The sequence below is a fragment of the Leptinotarsa decemlineata genome, unplaced genomic scaffold (assembly GCF_025532065.1).
Source record: "Leptinotarsa decemlineata unplaced genomic scaffold, Ldec_3_MD MMD2_tig00026317_RagTag_RagTag, whole genome shotgun sequence".
Taxonomy (NCBI): Eukaryota; Metazoa; Arthropoda; class Insecta; order Coleoptera; family Chrysomelidae; genus Leptinotarsa; species Leptinotarsa decemlineata.
The window spans coordinates 185,533-213,180 of record NW_027412686.1 but is presented as its reverse complement, the minus strand read 5'-3'; the positions used below and the strand labels follow the sequence as shown (position 1 = coordinate 213,180).

Here is a 27,648-nt window from a genome sequence, read left to right as displayed (position 1 = left end):
GATATGATCGCTAAGTAAACCACTAAAGTCCATATACTCGGTGATTGGTAAAGTCCGCCTTGGTTGAATGTTATTTCAGGATTGTTATCAATTAGCTGATTTTTCAGGTTTTGGAGTTCTTTCAGGTCAACATCGTCCAATTGAAAGCTCATATTTACACTTCTTGGAGGGTTGCGATCTTGTTCAATTCGGGAATCAATATTATTTGATTGCTATTGATTACATTTTCTTCATTGATTATTTCGATTTGATTCGCCTTGATTTTGCAGCCTACTGGAATGTCAATCAAATAGGATCCAATTATTCTTTGAACTTCCTCTTGTTCCATTACATTGTAGGTGGATTGTCGTTTTATTTGGAAATATCGCTATCCATTGAGTAGAGTCCTACAGTTGGTTAGCTATTGGCTTAGTAATCCTAACATCTATTTGTCTACATGTGGAAGTGTCTTCCTCTTGTTCCATTACATTGTAGGTGGATTGTCGTTTTATTTGGAAATATCGCTATCCATTGAGTAGAGTCCTACAGTTGGTTAGCTATTGGCTTAGTAATCCTAACATCTATTTGTCTACATGTGGAAGTGTCTTCGTTTGGGATTTGTGATTATTTCTTGCAATTTGGATTCAGTTCAGTTTTTGGATTTCAGTTATGAATGGATTCAGGTCATAGTAGTGTATCAGTGTGTGTGAGTATTGTTGAATTTTGGCATTGCCCAATTTCAAAGGTATCATACCAGGATTGTTTTCCAGGTTTTTCAATGTTATTCTGTCCTGAAGTTCGAATACAAAAGGTATTCTGAAAAAAAAATGAAATGAACTATTTATTAAAATCATAGCACTTCTTGGTCTTTTTAAATTGTGCATGTGTACTTTTTCATGATTTTCTGTGGAAACTGTCTTCATAGATTCGTCTACTTTTGTGATAGTGGTCGGTTTTTCAAATTTGTTAGCGTGTTTTTGTCTCAAGTGTTTTTTCACGTATGTTTTAGAATTAGTTTTGAACATTTCTGGATTATCGCGCGTTTCATTAGATTTTGAAATAACCTTTTCTTTTCGATTCATTATTTTTCTGTTTATTTCCGCGTAAAGTAATTTAGTTTTTTCTCGGTGGTCATTTGTATAGTCATTGAGAAGAATATTGTCTATGTCGATATCGAATGGATTTTCATTGGTTATATGTCCATTAACTATATCGATGGGTTTTAATTTTGTTGAAGAATGTATTGAGTGATTGTATGCAAGTATAGCGTAAACCATTTTCGTTTGAGGCGGTGTTTTAAGAAATCCTCTAGTATTGAGAAGTCTAATGTGTTCAATGAGAGTAGAGTGAAGTCTTTCAATTTGTCCGTTTGATTGGGGATGATTGGGTGAGCAGAAATGTACATTTACTTTGTGCAGTTTGAGAAGTTCTTCAATAACTGTATTTTTAAATTCAGATCCGTTGTCAACTATAATTTGGATAGGTACGCCATGATGTGAAAAAAATATCAAAAGTTTGTCAGCTATATCGGTAGCCGATAAAAAGGGCAAATGATATGCTTGCGCGTATTTCGAAAAACTGTCTATAATAGTAAGAAATTATTTTTTTTCTAAAGTATAAACGTCAATGTGGATAATTTCGAATGGTTTGGTGGCTGTCGGGGTTATATTCATTTTTGTTTTAATTGGATGTCTTTCGTATTTACTTCTTTGACAGATTTCACACTCGTTAATAAAGGTTTGGATAGAATCTTTCATATTGGGCCAATAATAAAGGGTTTTGAGTTTTTGTTCGGTCTCGTCAATACCTCTATGATTACTTTTTACCTTCGTGATATGCTTGTATCAGTTCTAAAGCTTCTTTTTTATCTATGACATCGATTAGTTTGAATTTACATCTTTTAAATTTCAATGAGGGCCATTTGGAATTTTGTCTAATCACTTCACAAAATCGTTTATAATTATCTGAGTTCTCAAAGTAAAGATAATAAGGTATGTTAGGTGCGATATATTCTTTTACAAAATCGATTACGTCTCTTTCAAAGTTATTTAAAGAAAGCTGAACAGTCATTCTCTGTTTCTTCTCAAATAAGATCGTTATTTTTGGTTTAGATGGTGAATGAAGAACAGATTGGAAAATAATTTGGTTTTGACCAAAATTTACCGGGGATTCTGAAATGGGTATTTCAACAATTGGATTTTCCTCGGTATTAGTGTGTACGGTAACGTCATCAATTTCTTCAATTGGGTTTAGTTCATGTTTATCAGGAGTTTGAGTAGATTCTGTATCGGCATTAACTATCATAGAAATATTATCTTGAAGAGGTTTACCTATTTCTAATATATCCGTAGATGGTTGGTAGTCTGGGGTATTTAAGTTGGGGTTACCACTATTTTGGTTATCAAAAGTAATGAAGAGGCCGGCTAAACGTTCGGACTCTTCGATTATCTCGTTTAGTTCTTCCCAAAAAGTATTTGACTCTTTTGTGTGTAGTTCAATGCGTGAAAGTGCATCAGTATTCGTATTGTATGACCCTTTTTTGTAAATTATATTATATTGATATTCTTCAAGTTTAATTCGCCATCTTAGCAATTTAGAACTCTGGTCTTTCGTTGAAAATAGCCATTGGAGTGGTTTATGATCCGTGACTATATTGAATTTCCTGCCAAAAAGGTAGGGACGAAAATATTTGGTTGCCCAGACAATAGCCAACAGTTCTTTTTCTATCGTGCTGTAATTTGATTCGGAGTCGTTTAGAGTCCTTGAAGCGTACGCTACTGGAAGGTCTTTTCCAATAGGTCCTTGGCTCAAGACCGCACCCACAGCTACGTTTGAGGCGTCCGTTGTTAAATTAAACGGTTTAGTAAAATCTGGATACTGAAGGATTGGTTCGTTAATTAGTAAATTTTTACAAGTTTCGAAACACGATAGAAATTCTTCGTCGTGGATGATCTGTGCACCCTTCTTCAAGCATTTGGTAAGTGATTTCGTTAATTTTGCGAAGTTATTAATGAATCGTCTATAATATCCTAACAGTCCTAAAAATCCTTTAATTTGTTCAGTAGTTTTTGGAATAGGAAAGTTCTTTATTGATTTAATTCCATCCGGATTTGGTTTGACACCGTTCGGAGTAACAATATGCCCAAGATAAGCCACTTATTTTCGTAAAAATTCTGACTTAACAAGTTGGATTTTGAAGTTTGACTCTCTGAATTTTTGAATAACTGCTCTTAGCCTTTCGATATGCTCTTGGAGAGATGTAGAAAAGATGATTATGTCATCTAAATAAACTAAGTATTTTTTGTTTTGAATACCTCTAAGGATATTCTCTATCACTCGTTCAAAAGTCGCGGGAGCATTCTTAAGACCAAATGGCATCCTGAGGAACTCGTAAGGCCCATTTTCGGTATTGAATGCTGTTTTTTCGATGTCTTCCTCACACATTTCAATTTGGTGGAATCCGCTGGCAAGATCTAAAGTCGAAAAATATTGGCATCATCCTAGTTTATCTAGTAAATCGGTTATATTCGGCAAGGGATACTTATCATCAATTGTTTTCTCATTAAGCTTCCGGTAATCTACAACAACTCGCCATTTTTGTTTACCGGAGGCATCCATTTTCTTAGGGACGACCCAAATTGGGGACGACCAAGGTGAACTACTAGGCCTTATAATTTTTTGATCTAACATTTTTTGAAATTGTGTTTGGACTTCTTTTTTGTGAATGAATGGATATCTGTATGTCTTTGTATAAACGGGTATTTCGTCAGTTGTCTTTATACGATGTTTAGTTTTATTTGTAAAAGTGAGCGGTTCATCCTCATGCTAAAAAATATCGAAAAATTCTAAACATAATTTTTCTATCATTGATTTTTCTTCGACATTCAAATGGTCAGTTCTAATATTAGATAAGTCCAGTTTACGTTTGTACGTCTCATCAAAATTATTAAAGTTAAATTCTTGAATGCATGTTCTATCAAATTTTTGAACGACAATAGGTTCAGAGAAATCTAGTGTAATCTGATCCGTACTGTTATTTAATATAGTTGTTAGTGCTTCTCCGTTTCTCGCGATCGACAAACTCTCTGGAATTTCGCAGTTTTGTATCTTTTGATAAGGAATTATAATTTCACCGTCGCGTACAGATGTTTTTATCTTTATTACTTGTTCGTTTCGGGGAAAATGGTAATGAGGTTCAAATCATTTTTTATTTTATGATAATGCAATTTGATTTGTGAATGAGGTGTTGTCAAAAATCCTTTGCTCAAGTTAACATTTGCTTGAAGTAGTTTCAAATTATCAATACCTATCAATCCATGAAATGTATATTGAAATTTGAATAAATAAAATTTCAGATTTCCAGAAACATCAAATACTTTTGAAATGGGAATGAAAGCACTATGTTTGTGACTAGATTTTTGAAATACGGTTGACACTATGAAAGGATCATATTGGATTCTATTGGGGTAGAGATTATAAGCTAGATTTGGATATTGATTGATATTGATATATTGAAGTACAGTTTATATATTTACATGTAACATATCGTGTTTTTCAAAAGTCTCAGATCCAGTAACTTGGCCTAGATGAGTTTATCTGTTCTGCCATGTACTAGATCTATAGACTTTCTAAAAAAGTGTACATTTCATGATTATAACTAAGCAGTGAGTAGAGAAAAAATTTAGTAGAAAAATTAAAATGATAGATTCAATGAATTTTTTTCTTTTTTTATAAAATAACAAATAATTATATAATATAAGTTGCAAATAGTGAGGATTCAAATCCGTTTCAGGCAGGGTCAGTTACAGAGGAGAACAGATAGTTTTTAAAGGTAAGGTTCATCTTAAATTATTATTCATTATATTATAAAATTTGTTTGAAAATTGTAGAATATGTTTCTTTGGTTTTTTTTTTGAATTGTTCTAGTTTTCGAGTACATTTCAATTCAATCGGAATGCAGTTGAAGAATTTAGGGCCGAAGAAAAAGAAAGATCTTTGCGTTAAAGATTTTCTGAAAAGTTGTATACTGAGATTCAAATTACTAGTGGATCTGGTTATTCCAGTTTTTCTCTGGTTAGATGTTTCGTGTCTGATGTACATTCTTTTTAAACACTGGTGAGTAAATAACAGTTTTATATTCAAGACCTGTGATTCTTGGTTTAGCATGTTAGTGGAATAGCGTTTATTTTTTTTTTCAGAATAATTCTTGGAAGAATATTTTGTGTTTTTTGTAGAGAATCAAGTGTAGTATTGAAGGCCCCACCCCATGCTGTAATACAGTAGGTCATCACAGATTCAGCTAGGGAATTGTAAAGTAAAAGGAGATTTCTTCTGGTAAGTACGTCTCTCAGGATATAAAAACTATGCATCAAGACTCTTAAACGGTTATTAACATTTGTGATGTGATCTGACCAGCGCGTGCATTGATCTAAGACTACTCCTAAATATTTAATTTTTCCAATTTTTTTACTATGGAACATGTGCAATCGATCTTATGACAGTTTGTGATGTGTAATTGTATCAGAATATTTTTTGGTTGGGTAGTGACTGTTGGCGTAAATGTAGAAATTTTGTTTTTTCAATATTCAGGGTGAGTTTGTTTAAGTTTAGCCAGTCGTGTATTTTTTGCAAGTCAGTCTCAGTAGTTTCTTTTACTTCCTCCCAAGTTTCCCCTGTGAAGATCAGAGCTGTATCATCTGCATAACCAAAATAGTGTACTTTAAATCCAATAATTCTTGTAATATCATTCATGTACACAAGGAACAGTATCGGTCCTAATACTGTCCCCTGTGGTACACCGATTTTTACTTTTGAAATGTTACTTATTTCTTGTCCAATTTTTACCTGTTGTACTCTACTTGTTAGGTAATCAGTCATAAGGTCAGCCGACAGACCACGTATACCGTAATGGTGCAGCTTATTGAGTAAAATTTCGTGAGAAACTGTGTCGATCAATAAAAGATTTAGTCGAACCTGTATCGACTAAAAATTTCAAATTATATTCAGGTAGAATTATATAGGGTAATTCACTAGAATTACTTGAATTTAAAGATATTATCACTGGTTCTACGTTTGATTGATGTCTTGGTCTATCAATTGAAAATTTTCATCGGGATTACATTCAGTATTTTCGAAATTTTCATATTGGCTCTGATTTTCAACTTCAGAATCTTGTGAATAATATTCGATATCATTCGTTTCTGTATTGAAAAGTTCCTCTGAGATAAAGTTTCTTTGTTGAGGTCTACTAGGAAATGAGGGACCTGGTTGATTTCTGTTGAACGTTTGCCTTGTTGAAACACTCATAGGAGTTTGACTGGGAAGATTTCGATTGGGATTGGGTTTGAAAACGTTCTGGTTATTAGTAGGTTGTTTGAAAACTAGAGAATTTCGGAAAAATTTTTGTTGTGGAACGTTAGTTCTTGGTTGAATATTTATAGGCTGTGAAGGGAAATTGTTTTGTGGATGAAACTGAATATTTGAAGATCTATTTTGATTGAAGGATTGACGATTTTGGAATTGATCGTTTTTTGTATTAGCATTAAAAGAAGTTCTTGGAAAATGAGACTGATTTGAATTTTGATTAGAATTTGATCTTATTTGGCTACTATTTTGTCTTACAGAAATTCTGTTTGATTGGTTTTGAAAATAATTGATATTTTCTTCGTGAATGATGAATTGCAAAGCTTCATTCAAATCAGTAGGTCTCATACAACGAATTGTGGTTCCTAAAGGTTCTTTTAATCCAGATAAAAACGTTTTTAAAGCTAATGAATTATATAATTTGCGTTTTAAAACTTTCGAATTTTCGTCGGCTTCATGAGAATCAATATAGCAACAAATCAGATTGAGAATTTGCAAAATTCTATCAAAAAATTGTTGAGGTTTTTCAGCCGGGTATTGTTTCATCATAACCATGTCTCTATTCAAACAGGCTTCATCGCGTTGATCCGCAAAATTCCTATACAGTGTTTCTTTTAAAATATTCCAAGTTGTGACATTTTGGATATTAACTACTAATTTAGCATTTCCTGTTAGTTTACTAATCGAACTATTCAATAGATATGTATTTTGGAAAGAGTTTGGATTTTCGGCATCATAAAAATGAGTAATTAGGCTATCACAAGTACTCAAATATCTATCAAGTTCATTTGGGTTCCCATCGAATTGTGGAACACAATTTAAATATTCAGGTTTGAAAACATTTGCCATTTCTGAAGAGTTTGAAATATTCAATTCTGGGTTTTGGTTATGAGATGTATTTTCACAATTGATTGGAATTGATTGAGAAATTAAATTAGTTCGATTTGAAAAGGGGTTTACAAAAACTCGATTGGTTCTTGGATATGGGTTGGAAATAGAATTGCCTGAGTCAGCTAAAGACAATGATTGAAAAATATTTTCAAGCGACATAAAATCAGAGTACTCACAATAAAAGCAAGATTTTGGCCATCGCTTAATCGACCATCGCTTAATCGTTGAAACGAAAATCACTCGTACGATACGCGTAATTCTGACAATTCTACTGTCGACTGCGCCAATTAACTATCGACGGCACTAAACTTGCTTTTTAAAAAATACTTTTATTGTTACAAACTTGAAAATGAAAAATTACAGAAGTACAAATTAAATGAAATTATACGTGTTGTTGCTTTGAGGAATGAAATCTGACTGACTCTGGATGCGAAGCTTCGAAGATGTGCGCTCCTGTGAGAACTGTCTTGTCAGCATCTGGAACAGGGTGGTGGTACTACTAGATCAGCGGGATTGTCCTAGGTGGTGAGATAATTCACGTCAAGTCTCATGTTGAAAATAATGGTACCAGCTTGAGGAGTGATCCACTATGGATTTTCAAAATTTTTTGTTGTGGGAAGCCAATATAAAATTGTATATATTTTAATAATGAATTTTTGAATTTCAATTACAATTCATAATCCTTTGATGAAGGCGTAGGAAATTTCTGTATAAGTTTACTTAAGTATTCAAGCAGTCATCATTGTTAGAAAGTTCTTTGGATGTATCCAGGTCTTCAAACAAGTCTAGTCTGAGGAAATTTTTATAGAAATAGAAATTCCATAATTCAACTTAGAATTGACAATAAAAATTTCCCCTGTAACTTTTTCTTTTTTCCGAAAATGAAGAGGCCCATGAAAGGACGGCGTTTCACGATTGAGAAGATAAAAACCGAATAGCTGGGAGAGCTCAAGCACATAACAATAAGTGTATATCAAAACTGCTTCGAGGATTGAAAAAAACGCTGGTTTGAGTGTATTATATCTGATGGGGACTCATTTGAAGAGGATAAACTGAAAATTCACGTTTTTTTCAACAGATATCGTAAATTGACCAGCAAAATAATTCAACTTTTTGCAGTACCATCAGATTCAATTACGAAAAAATGATTCTCGAAAGTATTCCTGAAGAAGGTGGAAATAAATTTTGAACTGCATCTAAAACATTATCAATTAATTTCCAACCCAAGTTTTTTGGGTCGAGATGATAGCTACTTGAACTTGATACTACGATACAAGCAAATGAACAGAAACAGATGTTCACTGAAGACAAGATAGTTGTACCTCTTAATCGTATCATGAGACAAAAAAGGAAATTCATTTGATATATCTCAGCCAGTTATTGCTGATGAAATAAAATATAATCTTAAGAATTTTGAGCATGTACATAAACTTTCCGGTCGAAATATTTTAGTTCGTACGTGAGCTTTCCATTAATAATGTTGGTTAATCCGTTGTGGTGAATTGTTATATTGTTTATCACCTCAGCGCATTGATGAATGTTTCATATAACATTGAAATGAATTCAGACTTGTAAGTATTCGTGACAAATTGTTGTTCGCTCGGTTGAATAAGCCGAACCAAAATATAGAATTTCCTAATCTTCAATATTCCCCTCAAGAAATATCCAACTGACATAGAGATGATATCAAATTTTGTTGCATTCGATAAACGCTATTTCTATCTAGATATACTCATCAATTTCCAAAATGCAAAGGCATAGTGGGGAACTGAATTTGAAATAGCAATAGAATTGAAAACCTGAAGAATGGAGATATGAATTTTTCAAATCTGTTGAATCAAGATTACTGAAAGAATTTGCTATGTTCACCTCGTACCTGGTACTCTATGGCAAGAAAAATTGCTTCGTGTTTTTTTCCGCGTCTTCTACCAAATTTAATTTTATGGGGGCTCACAATTATCCATTCATAAAATTGAAATGCTCGCACGAATAGAGGCATTTTATGTTTTGGAAAATTTTTCATCAATAGAAGTTTGGGTAAATGTTTATTATTACACACATTCTCGTCATAGTCCTTTCACAGACTTGTTCAATCAAGTTATCATATACTCTTCTTGTATACAATTATGACTGACAAATATCATTTGATTTTAACTCATTCTTTTCTGTCTGTTGTTGACTGACTCATTTGTGAATTCCATAAAACTGCAATATTCAAATCCTAAAAATATTTTCATCTCTCTATAGATTCCACACAAGCAGTGATCTGTCATATATCAGCCAAAGATATCATTTGAACTATTGGGAGGAAAGAACATTATCCTTTTACTTTGATTTAAATCTGCTGGAGGTATGCTAAAAATTTCAGCAAAACCTCTGTCTCCGAAAATTGTACGAATTGACCAACCCAATAAAAAATGTATACATTTGTGAATGTAACGCATACTTGTCACTTTCTTGTTAAATTAGAACAAATATATCGACTTCTACGTTTTTAAATAAAATTTTCATTTGTGAAATTATAAAACAACAAATGGTCATGCCCCTCCATGATGACTGAAGTATTACACACATATTCAAATCATACATGTATTCTTGATTGTGGAGAAATAGAGCGGATTGCAGGCATAATATGAATGTAATATTGATTTTGGTGCTGGTCCAACAGCTTTAAACCGCTTCAACAAAAGCCCATTAGCAGAATTTGTGCAAGCGAATTGAGATCAATTTTATTCATTTGTACTGTCTCAACTGAATCATACTGATTACTCGGGTATGAACATCAAATTGAACTCGGTACAACTTGTTTTTGTCCCCGCTACTCACGGTAGTGTACCGCACAAACGCTAAAAAAGTAATTGACAATTGATGAATCTGGTTTTTTTCTACTATCTGTTTTCAGAAATGATTTTTCTGGAAATTCCATAACCACCGTTTTCGGCTAATTATGTATTTTGACTCACGTTACCGTTCCATCCCAGGTATTTATATGATTTTTTCACATAGTGTGAACACTTTTTGACGTAAGCATGAAATACTATTCTGATGTAACTCATTCTTTACTCACTTCCTGAAGAATATTAGGTCAGTATTTCATACACATACACGAGTGTGGTCTGTAAAGTTTTCGACCTCGATATGAAGATATCAGCACTCGTAAATAAAAGGTATTGAATTTTGTTGTTCATCTGTTGATAGTTACCCACCGATGTTTCAGTTATTTTGGACGCACAGTTGTTATGTAACAGTCGTTTAAGTGAGTTGATGTGAAAATGGACAAAATCGAGCTGTCATTAAATATTTGTTGCCGAAAGGTAATACGCCTACGCAAATCAACGATGAGTTGGATTCTTTGTATTGGGACTTTACATCATAATTTATCACAGTGGGAGAGAGAGAGATAGCGGAGGTTATTAACATGTCAAAAGAACGTGTTTTTAGATATTAAATCTACATTTAGGCATGAAAATGCTGTTAGCGCGTTGGGTGCCGCGTTTGCTCACGTTAGACCAGAAACGTGTTCGAATGAACATTTCTAACGCTCTATTGGCGCAGTTCAGACTCTAAGTAAGCCTCCTTCATCTTGAAAGGGACACGGTGATGTCAATCTTTCATACCATCGAATTGTTCTTTCTATCACCTTCATCAACATTTTTTATGCTTTCTCGAACTCCTCTAGGGATAAATTTCCTTTGTTTTGGTTTTTCGAGTTGATACAGTTGAAACGAAATCTCAAAATCCTTCCAATGGGATTAACTATTTTTGGATATTATTAAGGTACCTCTCGCTTTCTTTGTTCTTCTTTCACATCTTTTTCAAATATGTAATAGTTTCGTGAAAGCCACTTTTTAGTTTTCTCGAGCAACTTGGGCCCTTTCAACCGTTTCGATTTCACTGAGCGTTTTGAAGAACATCCTCTAGAAGGACGGTCTGCCCTATTCATTTCGCCTGAAATATGAAACCACATATTCTTCGCTGTCAAACTCATAATCTCTTGAACTCTATTTCGGAGAAAAGGTTTCCATTGTTCCTCTCTTTGGATCCAACTCAATATGGTGGTTGAATCGGTCCAACAATAGACTTGCACATCTTCATTCAGCATGTCATTTAGCACGGACTTCAATAACCGTGCTCCTATAATAACTGCAAGTAACTCCATTCGAAGAATGGTTAATTTTTCCAATGACGCGATTATGTTCCTTGCTGAAATCAATTGAGTATACACATCTCTATGTGATTCATTTCTGTGAAATATAACAGCAGCACATGTTTTCTGGCAAGCATCGCAAAACATATGAATGCTTTCATTTGCAGCCTCAACTTCAGATTATAATCATCTAAGTATTCTCACGTTCATTAGAACACTCAATCCGTCCATCCAATCCAAAAATTCATGCCTAATATTCTCAGGTACCTCCTTATCTCAACTTAGTTTCAGCATCCATGTTTATTGTAAAATCAGTCTTGGAAGTATTTTTACTGAGCAAAAAAATCCATGGATCAAATAATCGATGTCTAACTGATAGGATGATCCTTTTTGTAATCTCATCGAAATCAATATTTTTGAACCAATCAAAATTCAATTGAAGTGTATCGCTATTATGATCCCAAATCAGTCTAACACAGATGATGAAAAAATGTCCTGCCAGGATCGCCAAATGTGAGATACAGGCACAACTAACCGTTGTATACGTCTTACTCCCAAAGGACATGAAAATAAGTAGATTGCCCTTTCAACTCAAATTCAGAATATATGAGAATATTTCTGCTAAGAAATTGAAAATGTTGAAAGAAATGTTTCATTTTCGATTCACTTCTAGTAGAAATTAGAAAAATATTTGGGGGTGAAAGTTCTTTGTAATCTAATATATAGTTTCGAATACATAATGACGACATCATATAAAGGATTCAAAAGTATCCAATTATTTATTTTAATAACTTTTGAATTATATATTCGAGACCGTCACCTGAAAGACGTTTGTTTTGTTATATATGAATTTTATGCTTGAAACATACCTAATGAATGATATAATGTCCCATGATTTTGTTTGAACCGATAGAATATGAATATCATTTATTGAAATGTCTGTATTCTCACTTATGTTTCCAAAACGTTAGAAAGCGAATGTTTAATGTCCATATTCCTACAAACAGAAAAAGAATAAATATGTCAAGCTGAAAGTAATCCAAAATGAACTTATCTATAGGAAACTTTTCTTGCTCAAGTACTAGAGGCATTTTTTTCATATATTTTTGCCACTAGGTCGAATAAAAATATGCTAAAATTTATTTTTGAAAGATTTCCATCTAAATAATTTTATAACGAATAAAAAACGTGCCTACCAATCTTCAAAATATTGTTTTTGATTAAAAATAAAGCACCACTTGCTTTGTTGGAACATTTCAGAGATGTTCCTTCATTATAAAATAAAGGTCTGATATGAAATTCAAACAACCGTTATTCAATCAGCAGATTGATTTTTCCTATTTTTCTCGATTATAATTTTGTTGCACAGTAATCTCCATTGAAAAAAATATTATTTTTCAAATCCTGTACATTCAATTGTGGAAAAAATGAAAAATTCTCTTTTTATATTATATAAAGAATTCAAATATCTCAATAGTTCAAGAATACCAATCCGGAGATAATCAATTCAGTACGCCCATGATGCTGGAGTCACATGTAGACTCATCTCGTCTCACCTTCTTGCTTCATGAAACGTAGAAAGATTGCCGGATGCTACCCTTCGCACGTGCAGTCCTGTTAATAGGAACACTTATACATTTTATTGATCTCAACTTTGATTAGGTAGCGATCCCAAAAAATCAGTTCTAGGATATACAATCCCAATTTTCTGCCATCTTGCGTTTTTCCTTTCAACCCCTACACCTCATTTTCATTTTATAGTCTTCGGGTGTTTTACGATAGTCCAAAATTGCCTATCCTTCGAATTCAATCTACTCCTTTATGAAACGGCTTTAGGAGTTTCATATAATGCATAAAATTTGCATTGGTTTCATTTGTATTGTTCGTTTGATTATTCTATTGAACTCTATAATTGGACTGATAGTAAAAAAAAAGGTTTCAATGCCTCAAAAACAACGTTTGAATCAATTTGCGTTTTATATATGAATCGAGTGAATTCTGAAGATGTCTGGATGGCAGTTTTGAATTACAGTTCAATTTAAGGTTCAGTATTCGCTTGGAGAAACACCCCAAACGAAAGGAAAGTCCAGGTCATTTTATCCCGCCTTCGTCCAGGCCACCCTCGTCTCACCAATGTATATCTACTATCTGGCGACAAAAAAAACAGTGTGTGATGTTATGAAACATATTTTAACAGAGTGCATGTTATATCACAACGGTATTTGCATACCGTAATAATTTTTTCTATTCGACTCTGTTGTTCACATAGGCAGAAAGAAAAATTGGGAAAAAATCTGTCATTTAATTTTTAAGAGGGTACCATATGCTCTTATTCAATTCACCTGTTAACATTTGAAGCTTAGTAGAACTATTAATCATATGAAGAAAAACGCATCAATGAATATCATTACACATTTTTCCCAGAAATGAGTACAAAGAATATTTCCAAGGGAAACGCTTACTCACTTTCATTGATATCTTTCACAGAAATCTATAAAGAATTGAAGAGTGTGGATATATACAATTTTACTGCAATAAATGACTGATTTGCGATTTCAACGCTTCACCTTCTCCAATGCTACTCATTATTTAAATGAATCAAAACCCAATTGCTATATGAGACGAAATTGGTAAATTCCACTAAGTCCAATCATCTTCATCATCTGTTGTGTCAAGAGGAACTGATTCCTTCATCCTTGTGTCTCATGTTAATGACTTTGGAGGTTACGTATTTATCGAGTCCTAACACTTCTCCAGGAACCTTCACACTTTCAGTTAAATGTTTTGGCAGAATTGGACGCATTTTTCATAAACCTTGAGAAAAATGTCAGGCGGTCATATTCTTCGCAAAGTCTCCTGACTTGCTCAAATCGTTCGTTAGTTCCATGTAGAAGGCTAGATCTCTTCTAATGTTAGTGATTCTTCCCTATCTGTCTCTTCTCATGATTGTAATTGATGTCATCTTTACGAGTATTTCTTTTGTTCTCTATAATGGAAAACATCGCGAACTAACCGCTAATTAGGTCCTCTCTAAATTGTGGAAAATGAATTTTCTTTTGGAGAGTAATCCACATCAGATTATTCTCTATAAGAAAATTCAGTCCCTGCTAGTAGAGCACATTCTCTGTACCTGCCCCGCCGCAGACCGAATCGGTTTTTTTCGACTTGAAAGATCAATCACTAAATGAAGCAATGTGCGTCTTTCAATTGAATTTGAATGAGTGTGAGCAACAGTAGACGCTCGCGGGTTAGTCCTATCTATCTAATTGCTCTTCATTCTTTATCTCATAAAATTAAATTTAATTTGTTGTTTGTTTTATAAATAATTCAATAATGATTATCATCATTCTCTAAGGTATAACGCTACCCTTTGTAACGTATTCAAGAAACAGTATATTGTGAGATTTTCACTGAACAGTTTTACAAAAACGTTTCACGTGTTTTGCCATGCAATGGATTCTTCGGGTGTGTCTTTACTAACTACATTCTACATATTCAATATTTCGTATATCTAATTTCACAATTTGAAGGACCTGAATTTCAAGTACCTGAATTTTACCTGGCCATTTAATGTTTTATGTGTAGGTAACTATGTTTGTAATGCATTAAATTACCTGAGTTTATATGCCAGTTTCCAAATTTGAAAAAATATTTTGTAGAGGGGAGTTATTCCATTCTAGTTGGTCATTCAGTAAATTGCCCGAATTGTTGAATCTATTCATATCCAAACAGTCAGAAGATTGCGTTTCAAATTTTTCTCTTATTCATGATTCAACTAATGTCCTTCAGTTAAAAGGTGGTTTGCAATTGTGAAATTGGTCTTTCTATTGAAGAAACTACTTCTATTCTCTTCAATTCTTTGGGAGAAAGTTTTCCCTGTTTGGTCAATATACAGTTTTGGGCAAATCAGGTTATATACTCCTGATCTATCTGACACCAAAGTTTTTTATCGTTTTGAATAAAACTTAGACTATTATTCGTTCTTTAAGCTACGTCTACGATTTATCGTCTTCTGGCAGAATCTTCCAGGATTGGCTCACTCCAAGGCGTTTATTCACCCTTCGCAGTTTGATACCCAACAGTTGTTGGACTACAGAAGGGATGCACTACGATATCTAACAGGCCTTCTTACAGCTCGCTGTCATTTGAATCATCATATGCAGAGACTCGGACTATCTGACCTGAAACACCACTCACCATACAAACTAATCGGCTTCTTGAAGAAGCTGGGTTTATTTGGTCGAGTGTGAGTAGGTATGAGTCACAATAAACCCTTGCGGGTTGCAGTGGAAGATCGAATAGACCCACTCACTTTGGACCTAACCTAACTTTACGTATGTCTACGCGTCCTTTTTTCAAAAAACCAACGGACGTTTTCAAACTTATACGCTAATATATAGGTTTGAAAATGCCCTTATAGGACGAAACTGCAGTAACGTTAGTTACAAATAAAAGTGTTAAAAACATAGAAAGATTTAATTCTCTTTTCTTCATAATAATGGAAACAATAATGAGATCACGTGAAACTTGGCATGCTATATTTATCCAGTCTGGGACAACTTGCGAAAAGCCTAATAATCTAGTACGATGTATGAAAGAAAAAATCTTGATGATTCGCTCCCTACGCCCGTGGTTTCGACGTGACGGCCCTCAATCTTCGCTTCTCGGTCGTATTACATTTTTATCTGGCGAACGCGACCAGAGCGGGACGTGCCAGCCAAAGTAATGGCCTGTCAGAGGGATTTCGAGATGTGGATGATGCGTGCCCTGTACGTCCACAGAGGAAATTCAACAATACTGATTAAGCATTCATAGTTTATGCAGAGTTAGCAGGTGGAAACATACGTCAATCGATCTGAAAGATTTTTTATTTGTTGGGAAATACCAGTCTACCAAGATGCAACACAAAAATATGTTTTCCAGTTAAAACTGTAGGGTAACTAGGTGCATTCAAAACACTCCAATTACATACCTACTATCAAAAAATGAAATATAGTTTTGTCTATTAGGACCAGTCTCTTAGGTCATCCACAGACTGGTGATTTTATTCAAGCAACTTCTCAACGAAGATTAGATGCGTTATTGGCTTATGACTGTGTTACAATAAGAGTGAAGTGATCTATGTGTCTTTTATGTGAGCCTATTGCGGAACGGGCTCCAACTCGGTGACAGAGTTATTATTATTAATACCATAAAAACTCTTCTGAAATGTTACTGAAATGTAAATACTTTTCAAAACTTTATCAGATTGAAATGGCGAAGGAAGATATCAGAAATTCCATTTTCAGTGTTGGAAGTGGACACTAGAATTTCTCTCGTAGCTGTTTGGGTTAATAATGTTTTTATAATATTGAAAAACGGTGGTGGACAACATACTTGGCGGTATACAGGAAGAACGATATATTGCCTATCTGAACGACATTACTCAATTTTTCATTTCGGTACTAAAATATATCCAACGCCTCAAAAAGTATTGGGATATCGAATTTGAAACTACTTGGGTGAATCAGTATTTCTAAGTGAAGATATGGGCAATACATATGATTGTTTGTAATTCCCAAAGGATTAAAACAATTTGTGAATCAACGGAGAAAATTAGAAGATACCTAGGATTTTCAGGTGACTATCGAAGAACTTTTTGAAAATAATCGTATTTTTGAGGAAGCATTGAAGATAGTTACAAAATCGTGCATTACTAGAAGTTCATAACGGACGAAAAAGTTACCATACTCTCAATATTCGAAAAAAAAAATTAATGTGCTTTAATAATCTCATGTGATTTTTTTTTAAATCCATAGAGATAATATAGGAGGTAATCCTTCAATAAAGTGTCACCTGAACAAGCCCATTTTCACAAGGAAGGCACTATCTGAAAGGCAGGATAATTCAAACACTAAATATCCCGACAGTATATAACTCAATCGTTGAGGATATTCAGAATTCATATAACTTTCAACTGAATTTTTTGAAACATTCGTCCTATTCCTTGATTACTATTGATCGCCACATTCATGGATATGACGATGATACTTAGACAACTTTATTAATATCAACCCTTCAAAGAACTTCAAAATTGTTGTTTGGACGCCTAATTGGAAATTCGTGATGTTATATGTAATTATGAAAGGATATTCATGGTTATCCTGGCAAGCTATCCCAATTAAAATAAACTGAAAGGAAACTTTGACTCGAGGGTTTCAATTTCCAAAACTTTCAAAACGAATTACTTCAGTTCCAGTGTAAACTTAGTCGTTTGAACTGTTTTCGTGTTTCACGTTTATCGACAGTTCCCTTGAATGGATATTTAGGAAAAAATATTCACTATCAGGTGTTACATGAAACATACAATATATCGATCTACCTATAATGTGGAAGTTTGTTAGCATGGATGTATATGTATGTTTGTGGCCCTTTCACGCCTAACGACTGAACAGATTTAGATAAAAGTTTACATAAATACAGCTTATACTTCAGAATAACAGACAGACTACAACTCACATTAGTTTTGTGTAATTTTGGTCATAATATAACGATAAGTATAAGGTAAGTCGAAAAAATGTTTGTTCCTTGAGAGCTATCTTGGCATGCGCTGCCAAGATAGCACTAGCATAGCAGATGTACCGTAAGATTGTTCATCTTAAATAGTTCTGAATGAAAGTCCGCGATAATATATATCTACGTCTTACGTGGCAGCCACTATATGCAAAATACTGGATCCTTTTTTTACCATGCACATTTTAGAATATCTGTCGCACTCTTATAAACATTGATACAATTGTCGTTTCAAGTATTTAATATAGATAAATTTTGTCTTCTACACTGCGCAATTTGGACAAATCGTTTTAAAGTTATCACGATAAGATTAACTTGACCCAACGCAGCAAGCCATTACGCGTCGCATCTACTGTAAGACGACGGAGGACGATGCAAGGGGATGTAGAGGGGCGGTCCAAGCCATAAAGCGCCATCGCCGAGAACGCGAGCCAGACGCGTGAGGGCAAACGTCGTTGACGGTTGTATTAGTTTTGCAAATATCTTCATAGATAGCATAATTCGATTTTCGAAGCTATTCGTTACTCAGTGCAGTTGGCATATTTTTTTAGTTACTGTATTTTCAAAGTAAAAATATAAATCACTAGCTGTTGCCTGCTCTTATATTAACGTACAACCGAAGCTACCGAACCTAGAATCTTGAAATATGAAGGTAGGTTCTTTGTATAGCGTAAAGAAGCACCAAGAGAGGGAAACAGGAATTTCCACTCCCAAGGGAAAAAATAGGGGTTCAATGATTGTATTGAATTTCGTCAGTTTTGAAGTTGTAAACCTGAAGTATTTGGTTAATAAAAAAATATTGTAACTATTTGTTTGAAATGGCTGTCATGAAACTCAATGTGACAAACCAAATTCTACGCGTGCGAAGCCGTTTGTCGTATGTTAAATAATATAATGATAATAACAATGATAAATTGATCATTTTTACTTGTCATTTCAACTTACGCATAGATTATGTTTATTACATAGGTAGCCGTTTTGTTCACAAACTACTTTTTTAATTACTCCAGAAAGTAACGGTGATATCAATAGGTGTCAAATTATTGAATATTTTTGATCTGATAATCGCATTGTCAGGGGGATGACTTCCATTCTCAATGTAATTGTTATGATGAGTGACAGATGCGGAGTGCATAATACCAACTTCAACTTGAAGAAAATGTCGTCGCTTCCTACTGCATTTGATTTCATATTCCGCCGCAGAAAAGTTTCCAGTAGCTGCGAGCTGACGTTATCAGAATTGACATTCACCATATCATTAAATTTATTTGAATAGTAGAATTGGATAATTGCAACTGGAGAATGATTTGCAGTGATTTTTTAATGAAATGAGATGATTATATATATTTTGAAGTAATTAAAAATCTCCGTTTTTTTCGTTTTTTTTTTCTCATTGCCTATGTGATTATATTTTGATGCTGTTCATAATTATTCCATTCCAATTTTAAGATACATTAAATAGGGATAGAGTATACCTGATGAAATTGTAGTTAGTAAATCAAGTAAAATGTTATCATATTTGAAAAATTGAAAATCAAGATAAAAACTTATTTCATAATTTTTTCGAGTTAGTAGTTGCTCTATCAATTGCGATAGTACTAGTATTAAACTAGAACCTAAACACAATTCATTAACCATACAACACCACACAGCGCTGTTCAGACCCGTCATAGTCTCATCAGTGATGCAAGGCTGAAACATAAATCCATTGCTGGACTCAACTGTCCTTAGAAGTCAAGACTAAGTAAGTGAACATGATGACATCTTGCCTTTCAAAGACGCATGTTTTTCTCTGCAGCTAGTTCACAAGGTGGCATCTTCGTAAGGGGATATTTCATCACCTTCACCTACTTAGGCTTGTTATTCAAGGACAGTTGAGTCCAGCAATGCATTTGTGATTGAGCCTAGCACCACAGATGAGAGCAATAGCGGGTGGAAACAGCGCTATCTGGTGTTGAATCATATATGAGGAGTAAGTTCTCTGTCGCTCCCATAGATGGCGCGCGTTTCATCAACTAAGTTAGCGTCTTCAGTAGATGGCGCCAATTCTGTTGACAAAAGCGTGTCAAGAAGATTATTGCGTTTATGGTGATTGGAAAAAGATATTGTTTTGGATTTATTGTACGCCAGAGGTCTCAATTTCTTTTTCTAGCAGATGAATGAAGTTAATTACCTCAAAAGGCTCATAAAAAATATACCAATCATTTGCTAGAACAAAATAAGTTGGAAATAATGGAGGCTATACTTTTTTCATTCAATAATATATAACTTGACAGAAAAACAAAGAATATATATATAAATACATGTTGATGATGAATCTCCCAGTTTGGAACAATGTGAAATTGAAATTAACAAGGATAAAATCAAGATAACTGTATATAATACGTGTTCATAACTGACGTTCAGCAACGATTCCTTCTGATAATAAAATATATATATAAAACATTTCATATCGAAATTTGCAGTTCATTGTTAAAGGCACTATTGAGTTTTGGTTAAACATTTTCTTCAATTCAAGAGTAATTTCAACACCTGAAATTTCCAATGAATATACGAAAAGGTTTCTCTTCGTATGTTGTTCTGAAAAGTCCAGTCTGGGATCGTAATTTCCTCCGCATGTATTTTGATTTCGCCATCGCAACCGAATATATTTTCTCGGATATCAATAAACTTCGCTTCTATGCAAGCATTAATATTGGCCAACACTCATTGAATAATTTGTTCGATCCCAACATCGATCATAATGCCAAAACATTTTCTTCAATCAAGGGAATAACTTTCAACATATTCAATCATCTGCGAGTAAAGTAGATTCTCATGTATTGAAGTAGTCATTTTCAAATTGGTCATGAAAGTTTTTGCTGTTTCTGAACGGTGTTATGTAGCTCACCATGTTTGTTTGTTTGGGTCAAATTTAGTAATTAAAGTTTTGTTATGTTTTTCATTGCGATAACGACGCTCTGCTACCAAATTATGTTATTGAAAAACTAAAGTCTGAACCGCTTACGTTCAACTAAGAAACTGGGATGCTTATAACTTCTAAAACTGTTTTTATTTCGTGAATGTTGTACAATTCCAAATTTTTATTTGACAATTACGTGACGTTTTTCAATTATTTCAATAAACATTGGCGTTACAAAAAACATTAAAAAAAGGAACAAGATAAATGTTGATTTCTTCAAATTCTCAAACAAGCCCCCCGCCTTGGAAGGACTTACGTATTCTTCCAACATCTAACTGGAATCAGAATCTGGAATAGGACATAACTTTGCATAAGATCTCTTCATATCACCAATTGATGTTTTGATCGTAGCAACTCTGCTGACACCGTCCTTTTCGGAATATAGATGAATAATGCGTCCCAACTTCCATCTCAAAGGAGGTAAATTATCTTCCTTTATCAAGACCAAGCAACCAATTTTCAATTCTACCTGGGACGATTTCCATTCAGTTCTCTGTTGGAGTTCGGATATATACTCTTTCTGCCAATGGTTCCAAAAATGTTGATGACACTGTTGGATAACGTTTGTTTGAAGGTGATTGACAATGTTTCATGATGAACTAGTGAAAATTTAGTGTTGGATAAGTTGATATCTGGACGTTCGATTCATGGGAATGTCTCTGAAGTTCGGGTCTGGTATGGTAGTCAAGGGTCTTCCCACAAGAAAATGAGTCGGGGTAAGAGGATTTGAATCTTCAGGATCGGAAGAAATGGGAGAAGGGGACCGTGAGTTTAATACTGCCTCTACCTGCACAAGAACTGTGTTCAACTCGTTGAAAGTCAAATGCGCATTTCCAACAACCGTTTTTAGATGAGCCTCACTTGATTTCATTCCAGCTTCCCAAATCCCTCCGAAATGAGGTGAATAAGGATGAATCATATCTTTCAAATTCTTTAAAATGAGATCTAGCGGAAACAAAGTTTGAACCATTGTCGGAAAATGAATGAGAAGGTTTTCCGCGATGAGCCATGAACCTTCTAAATGCCATCAGAAAAGAATCTTTGGTTAAGTCTAAAATCAATTCTAAATGAATCGCCTTTGTGGCAAAACAAATAAAGAGTCCTACATAACACTAATTGAGTTTTGATCCTCGACATTTACGATCTTTGACTAAAATAGGACCCGCGTAATCAATACCAGTAGTATTAAAAGGCGGAGCTGGCTGTAGACGAGACGCAGGCAATTGATCCATGAGTGGCTGTATCCCTATTGGTTTGGTGCGAAAACATTTGACACAATGTCGTATTACTTTTTCAGCAAGGATTCTTCCACCAATGGGCCAATACTTTTCTCTCAACGATGCCAATAATTGCTGTGGACCACAATGCATGAGTATAGAATGCTCATGCTCGAATATTAATTTAGTCAGATGATGATTAGCACTTGATATGATTGGATGTCTTTCATCGATACTGTACAATGAATTTCGCAATCTACCTCCGACCCTCAGAATACCGTCATCATCAAGGAATGGGTTTAAATTCTGAATTTTACTATTTCTGATACTTTCTTTGTTTTCTGTGATAATCTGAATTTCATTATAAAATGAATATAGTTGAGCTAATTTTAAAAGTGTTTTGAAAGCCTTATCAATCTCGAGTATGGACACAACTCTTTTTAAATGATTCAGTTTGAAAAAGTTTTCAAATGAAAAGGTTTCAAGATTTAGTACTGTAAATAACTGAGTTTTCTTTTTTAAGTTTGGTAACTCATTCATTTTCAATTAATTAACTTAATTTGGCCAATCCTCACAACCTTTTGAAAGCAACAATGGACTATGCCACCACAGCTGAACATTCGCTATTTCGTCAGGCATCAATCCGCGAGATAAAATATCCGCCGGATTTTGACTGCTAGGAATATGACGCCAAATATCACTATCAGTTAGTTCTTGTATTTTTGCTACTCTGTTGCTCACAAAAGTTTTCAGTTTGTTCGGTGGTGTTTTCATGCCATGCCATGCCAGGACTATGTTGAATCAGACCAGAAGAATCTTTTGTTGATATTTAGCCGTAATGATTTCGATACTTTGTTTGCCAATCGTGCTAATATTAATGCACCCGATAATTCCAAACGAAGCAAACTGATTGTTTTTAGAGGTGCGACCTCAGTTTTTGAGGTAAATTTTGAGGTAAATTGATTTCTATATTTTCGTGTTTATTACCTGACCTTAAGTATATGCATCCTCCATATGCCTTTTCAGAAGCATCAGCAAAACCGTGCATTTCAATACTTAGAGGTTTAATATATAACACGTTACGGTTAATTCGGATGTCATTTAGTTTGGTAAGTTCATTTCGGAATTCAGACCAAAATACATTTATACTGTAAGGTAATTTTTGATTCCAAATAACCTTTTCTATCCACAATTTTTGAAGGAGAATGTTGACCAGTATTATACATGAACTTAATAATCCAGGCGGATCAAACACTTGAGAAATGCTAGATAAAATAACGCGTTTGGTTATCTTTTTATTAGCTATCCCATTATTTATTCTGTATACCAAACTATCCGTATTTGGACACCAATTCAAGCCTAACGTTTTTGCATATTCATTGTCTTGTAGTTTCACCAATTTAGCCGAACAATTGTTTTCCGCTGTTACATATTTCAAGGTTTTAAAATTATTTTGGTAAAATTTCCTCAAATTGAAACAACCTTGTTTCAAAATACTAGAGATCCCTTTTAATATTAAAGCTGTCTTTTCAATACAATCAGCACCAGTCTGTAAATCATCAACATAAAAATTCGACTGAATAATACCAGAAAATTCCGGATATTCAATTTTATTTTCCAGAACTAGTTGGAAGAGACACCTAATAGCAAGAAAAGATCCAGCTGTCGTTCCGTAGGTGATACTATTCAATTGAAACGTTTTTAAAGGATTATCTGAACTCTCACGCCAGAGAATCCTTTGTTAACATTGGTGTTCTGGAGCAATTAAAAATTGACGGTACATTTTTTCAATGTCAGCTGCTACCACATACGCATGCTGTCTAAATCCTAATAATATTGCTAATAAATCATTCTGAATTGTTGGTCCTACTAGCTGAATATTGTTTAGTGAAAAACCACTGCTTGTTGGAGCAGAAGCATCAAAAACAACACGTAGTTTTGTGGTAATGCTATCTTTCTTCAACACGGCATGATGAGGCATGTAGTAACAGAATTTTGAGAAAATATTAGCATCACCTTGTTTCATTTTAGTCATGTGTCTAAACGTTCATATTCTTTCATAACTTTTATGTATTCTTCCCTCAAATTGGGTTGCCTTTGAAATTTACGTTCTAAAGAAATGGTAATTTTACTACAAATCTGCCATCATCATTGCGCAATGTATTTTCTATAAAATGATTTTCACAAGCCATCTCATCTTTTGACCACATTTTTTCATCTGTACATTCTTCTAACTCCCAAAAACGCGATAATTGAAATTGAATATCGCGTATTTGACTATTTATTTGAAAACTGAACTTTATTACATGGACCGGAAACAATCCAGCCCAAACGTGTTTGTAGGACAGGTTGTTTATTTCCTAACGGAATCTGACCTTCTGCCAACAAATTCCAAAATGCTGGAAATATGAGGAATAACTAAAAAAATGTAATATCTTCAGATTGAATTATAAAATTACATTTTTCTGTTATATTTAAAGTTGATTGACTTATTCCAGAAACTAATAAATTAATTGGATTAGTGATTAAATTCAATCGTCTACATATATTTTTTGTAATATAACTTGATTGTGATTCTGAATCTAACAATACACGAACTGTATGAGAAACTTTGTTCGCGTCTAATACTTGAATATATGCCGTAGACAAAAGGATGTGTGAATCTGACACCCGAGAAGACAAAGTTGAAACATTATTACTGGATGGGCCGTCGTTATTAACATCTAATTCTTTCGAAACACGTTTTTCAAAATGTAATAAAGTATGATGCTTTGAGTTGCATTTTTTACAAGTTCCTATTATGTCCAGGTAGTAGACAATTTAAGCACAATTTTAAAGCTTTTATTTTCTCTAATCTCTTGTCAACCGGCAATTGCAAAAATTGAAAACAATTTTGTATGTAATGTTCTTTGCTGCAAACTTTACATTTGAACTTATTATTATCGGTTGCAACGAAATTTTTAGATATTTTGGCTTAAGCCGATTTTTCAAGTTTATTTACCTCTAAAGTTTCTAATAAATCAGCTCGTGATTTTAAAAATATTTTAAGGTCATTTAATACCGGTAAATTGTTATCCGCTTTATATTCCTCCGACTCGCGTAGTGTACAGGAATCTATTTTTTTGTCACTAAATAAATTATTAGTGTATACCATTTATCCGTAGGTTGTTCGAGCTTTTGCTATCTGCTGAATTCCTATTCAAAGACTCCATATTAAATGAAGCCTTGACATGATTTTGAACTAGTATTCTATTATTATAAAAGCGCTCAAGCATAGCTTTCTACGCCACTGCATAGTTTTTTTATGTAAATTCAAGAGAACCTATAACCTGAGTCGCGCCTCCAGCCAAAGCCAATCGAAGATAATGAAACTTCTGAATGTCGGTTATACTTACATTTTGGTGAATTGAAGATTCATAAGTATCACGAAACTCCAACCAATTTGCATATTCTCCACTAAATGTAGGTAAACTTATAGTGGGTAATTTGACATTGAAGTTTTGGTTTGAAATAGAATTATTCGCCAATGGCTGAGAAAGAATTGAGGAATGAGAAGAGACATTATCTTGATCAGAAAGAATTCCAAAATCTTTTATAATTTTTTTTGTAAGGTAGTAGAAAGAGTCTTCAAATGACTTTCGGAAATTTCACTTTCTAACTCATCTGTCGAACACTGAATGACATTTTGAATTAGATCAAATTCATTCATAGTTTGTTCAATTATTTCTAATCTATCTTTTAGTTGAATGATATCAAGGTCTGAAATGTCCGACTTCCCCTTCACATCATCCACATACTAAGAGAATATAGTTAACTTTGCCTTTAATGAACCCCGTTTTCTATTATTCTCACACATCTGGACTGAACTTTGACAGCGAATCGTATATAAAGAGCAAACACAGTTCCCAAGCTGGCAAAAACAGTACTTAAAGGAAACGGTATGAGGATAATAAGGATATGAATGGACTCACTTTATAAAAGGCTTCGAAGATGTCGCTATGGGCACCGTCCTGATCTTGCAGCGAAAGCTGGATGGGCCGGTTACCTGCGTTCTACTAGTTGTCTTGTTTCTGCTGGTAAATCATAAGCGATGACCAGCAACCACGCTCTGCTACCAAATTATGTTATGTTTTTTATTGCGATAACGACGCTCTGCTACCAAATTATGTTATCGAATAACTAAAGTCTGAGCCCCTTACGTTCTACTGGGCTGCTTATAGCTTCTAAAACTGTTTTTATTTCGTAAATGTTGTACAATTCCAAATTTTTATTTGACAATTACGTGACGTTTTTCAATTATTTCAATAAACATTGGCGTTACAAAAAACATTAAAAAAGGGAACAAAATAAAGGTTAATTTCTTCAAATTCTCAAACAAGTTTGACCCCCTTATTGTTGACAGATTGATTTGATATTTGCTACACACAAGTTTTGATGACAATACAATTTGATAAATTCCGAATCGTTGTAAATCCAGGATGGCAGCAGCTACAAAATGGCGGATTGAGTATTATTTCTCAACTACCTCAATATAGATATCAAATGGCAGGGCTTGACTAGTATTATAGTAGTTCACTGTGAAAAAATGTAAATCAAATATATCTATACAGAGAACTTTGTCAATCCAGACATACAAGCATGGATCTCCCACCCAAGTCAAGATTTTGTATCGTGTCCACCATCCAAGTGAGGTAAAAGGTTAATACATGCCGAAAACTTTGTGACATTAGGGTGAATAAAAATCAGAAACTAAAAAATACAAAAAAAAATAAGTAAAAAAAATGTTAAATGGTTTAAATAAAAAAAAAATAATAATGATGTATATGATGTATTTCATCAGTTTGGACTTCCATTGTCTAATATAATATAAATTGATTTGAAATTCCTGAAAAAAAGAAAAAGATCAACCGAAAAATGACAATATTATTAAACAAAAAAAATCTTAAATTGCAAAAAAACAACATACAAGCAACAAGCAAAAAAAAATTGAAATATTAATACAAACTCAAAAAAAAAGTTATTTCTTTGCAATTTCAGTTTTTTTTGTTCAATAAAATTGTTTAGGTTGATCTTTTTCAATTTTTTACAGATTCTTTCAGGGATTTCGAATCAATTTATTTTATATTGAACAATGTCAGTCCCAACTGATGAAATACACCACGAAACATTGTCAACCACCTTCAAACAAATGATGTAGATGATGGATGAAAACTAAAAAATAATTCGGAAGGTCCTAGGTAGCAGTCATCACAGCACTCTCCTTAGCAATCCACGGTATTGATCTGATTCAAAAATAATAAAATCGTTGGGCGTACGTAACCTGAGTAAATATGTAAATACTACGCCCAACGATTTCATTATTTTTCTTTTTGATTAATACTGTAGTTTGCTGAGGAGAGTGCTTTGATGACTACTACCTAGGACCTTCCGAATTATTTTTTAGTTTCCAGATAATTATATACATTATTATCATCGTTATTTTCAATAAAACCCAAATTCTTCAGGTTCAAGTTAATTTACTATCAAAAAAGTATTCA

General features: G+C 33.8%; 1 protein-coding gene and 1 long non-coding RNA gene across 3 annotated transcripts in view; both read right to left on the bottom strand.

Moving 5' to 3' along the window:
• Nucleotides 1-27,648, bottom strand: part of LOC111511924 (follistatin-related protein 5) — a 673,378-nt gene that overhangs the window by 618,831 nt on the left and 26,899 nt on the right. The gene's annotated exons all lie outside the window — the stretch shown is intronic.
• LOC141485375 (uncharacterized) lies at nt 20,223-26,400 on the bottom strand. Its single transcript, XR_012467161.1, has 2 exons — nt 26,083-26,400; nt 20,223-21,444 (listed from the first exon to the last, which is right to left on the bottom strand). It is a non-coding gene; the product is annotated as an uncharacterized lncRNA (long non-coding RNA).